The sequence below is a fragment of the Triticum aestivum genome, chromosome 7A, assembly GCF_018294505.1.
Source record: "Triticum aestivum cultivar Chinese Spring chromosome 7A, IWGSC CS RefSeq v2.1, whole genome shotgun sequence".
Lineage (NCBI taxonomy): Eukaryota > Viridiplantae > Streptophyta > Magnoliopsida > Poales > Poaceae > Triticum > Triticum aestivum.
The window spans coordinates 696,196,839-696,200,209 of NC_057812.1; the positions used below are offsets into that span (position 1 = coordinate 696,196,839).

General features: G+C 55.9%; 1 pseudogene; it reads right to left on the reverse strand.

Moving 5' to 3' along the window:
- Positions 1 to 1,645: 1,645 nt before the first annotated feature.
- LOC123154896 (aspartyl protease family protein 2-like) lies at positions 1,646 to 2,912 on the reverse strand (annotated as a pseudogene).
- Between the last annotated feature and the right edge of the window lie 459 nt (positions 2,913 to 3,371).

Sequence of the window (3,371 nt, forward strand, 5' to 3'; positions counted from 1 at the left end):
GTCTTTCGGTGCTCAAGCATCAGGGAGGCCGCTATTTTGAAAAAAAAAAATCACAAAACCCATTTTAAAGTATCAAAAAATAAAAATAAAAAACAATCCATGGAAATTTATATGTATTCTGCATGAATGTGTGAAAACTCATTTCAAAATATTATGATTTGTGAAGGCAGAGAGACACACGAAGAGTCACTGCCGTGAAGTTATATGCCCCCCCTCCCTCGCGACCGCGCCGCCTCCCCGCGGGCGGCCGACCGCGCCTCCGTCCCCTTCTCCAGAGGCCCTCCCTCGCCACCTCTCCCCTGCCGTCACCGGCGTGCTGGGCCGGGCTTGCCCCGAGCGGCGCCGGTGGCGGAGGTCCCTTCTTTTCCCCTCCCGGAGGCGACCTGCGCGGGGCGGCGCGCTTCCTGGTGGTGTGCTCAGGTAGCGGCGGGGCAACCCGGCGCAGGCGTGGGAGGTTGGATGCGCGGCGGGCCGGCGGCTTCTCATCGACGGCGGAGCCCCCTGGAGGTGAAGTTCGGGCGTAGGAAGGCTGGGTGGGGCGGCGCCATCGCCGGCTTGCTGCAGCGGGGCGGCAGCGGCTTTGCGGGCCCGAGATGGGCCTGGCCGGGCCCGGGTGGCCTGGTGTGCCGATGCGGCCGCGTCTGGTCGGCACCTGCGACGGTGCTGGAGGCACAGGCCTTCCGCACGATGGCAGTGGAGGTGGTTCCCTCCGGCGCGGCTCCGATGCTGCCCCTCCCGATTTCTGGCGCTCCTCTTTCCATCCTCTAGGCCTCGTGATGGCGGTCTCAATGAGACAGCATGGATGACCTCAAGACCGTGGTGGCGTATGCTGGTTGGTGGCTAGCTGGCTGGTTGGCTCTGGATCGGACGTATAGTGGTGGTTGGGATGCGGGAGAAATCCCTGCCGGTTCTTCCGGCATCGACGCGGTGTCGCCTGCGGGCGTCACCTTTCCTTCCTGATGGGCGTAGGTGTTACCCATCCTCCACTCTTCTCCGTGTGCCGGGGGAAACCCTAGGACATGTCCGGGCAGCAGCGTCGTCGATCGACGTCGCATCCCTTCTTGGAGGTACTGCTTGGTTACGCGGCGATTCGGAGCCTTGGTGTGTGGTGGGACGAATCAGGAGGGCGTAGCGGTGGCGGATCATCTGTGTTTTGCCGAGTTGCTGTTGTTGGCATTTTGTTCTTCTTTTTTCTCTTTTGGGCTTGATGTGCTGTGCGCCCCAGCAGTTATCGTGTGATTGGTGAAAGTTGCTTTATTTATAAAGCGAGAAAACCCTTTTTCAGAAAATATTATGATTTGTAGGCTGTAATTAAGAAAACAAAATTCCGTCCGGCCAACAAAAATGGTCAGCCCTTTGGGAAATACGTATTCTCCCTTTTTTGTACTCCATGCATGAAAGTACAACGTTATGAAATTGTGCACATACTTAGTGTACATGTGTATGTGTGTTCAAGAAACCGAAAAATTTCACGCTGCGGAAATTTGTATTTTGAAAACGAGCTCCCTGCAGCTCGAGCACCGCCGGCATTTTTCTATAAGAAAGATATTTGATATTTTTGCTTGTTAATTATTGCACTCTCAATATAGTTTAATTTCCCTTTTATTTCAGAGACAGACAGTTAACCACATCGAATTGGGTTGACCGCTACAGGAACAGAAGATCAATCCTAGACGCCAGTGTCGGCATTGCAGTTTTCAGGGGCGAAGTACACCCTGCCGGCGGCGAGGTCGTAGACGAAGCGCGTGCCCACTTGCGTCGCTGGGCCGATGACGGTAATCTGCGGGTGCGGTTTCACGGCGAGGCACATGTCTTGATCCTGCAGGACAAACAGCTTATTCGGCGTGAGCACAAGGTCCTGCTCGGACTCGAAGTGCAGCGTCACCGTCGGCCAGTGCGACAAGATGGCGCGCGTCGCGCGGAAGCAGAGACCGAAGTTGTGGCGGGGTACGCGCGGCACCCCGAGCCTCCTGCCGTGCTCCGCCAGGGCGCGCTCCAGGATGTCGTACGCAGGCCTGATCATGAACGTACCCCCCCCCCCCCCCCCCCCCCCCCCCCCCCCCCCCCCCCCCCCCAGAACATCCCGGCGTCAAGCGAGGTTGACGTAGTAGGCGCTCACCTCGGGGTAGAGCAGCCTGGTGCTCTTCATGTGCCTCGTGTCGACCCGGATGTCGCTGCCGAACCGGAGGAACCCGTGCCGGTTCCCCTGCGTGAACGGGAAGAAGAGGCAGTACGAGAAGCGATGCAAGCCGCCACGGCCCAGTAACCAGATGAGCGATGGGTACGTCTTTCCCAGGGCGAGGATGCCGGCAAGCACTCCGTGGCTTCTGAAACGCTCGCTGGTGTGCGCGCAGCCGATGACGACGGCGGGTTCGACCGCCGCCGCGGCGCCATGGCCCGAGGCCGCGAAGGACATGGTCTCATGGCCGAGCACACCGCTTGCACTCGCGACACCGAGGAACATGGGGTTGCTCCTGAACCTGCACACGCTGCCCCCCGGCGGCGAGCAAAGGTGGTTGGTGGGCGCGAGTGGGTGGAATGACGGCGAGGCCGTCGGGTCGAAGGGCGGCGGCACCTGCTCAAACGGGTTTTGGATCGGCACGCACTGCATCCACGTCAGGCTCTGGGTCATCTCCATCGCGAGGGTGTACGTTCGGCGGCATGTGCGACCGAAGCACGTTGGGGGCGTGCTCAACTGGCTCGTTCAGGTGCACGAACCCGTCGTCGTCGACATGGATGGTACTGTTCCAGCCGGGGCTAGGGACCAGGCGCAGGCTAAAGCCCTTGCTGCGGCCTGATGTCGCATCGTCAACAGCGACGACGACGGCAGGATGGAGGAGCGCCGCAAGCACCAGATGGAGGAGAAGAGCGTGATTGGAGAGGTCCATGGATGTGGCTGTTGGAGAGTTAACTTGTTGGCTCGTGCACACAATAGTGAGCACTCTTTTGTGTATGGCTTGGCTGCATTTATAATGAACCAAGAATCCTTTGTTGAGATTTGCATATCCCTTGTCCACTTCTATGTACACAAGGATTTGGCTGCATTTCTATGTATCTATCTATCTATAACAATACATCTATAAATCTATCTATATCTATCTATATATCTATTTATATCTATGCATCTATCGGTCTATCTATCTATCTATACATTAGAGACTCTAGAAGTTCTCATGTTAATCAGAAAATACGAGACATTAATTTGGTGGGCCCGAGTTATTATGGTTTAGATCTGTCCATTTAATATCCATATTAATCAAAAAATACAAGATGTGCATCTGATGGGACCAAGTTATTACGGTGTAGATCAACCCATGTAACCCTTGGTTGTAATTTCGTTCAATTCTACGAAAATATTTTTGTTCTTAAAA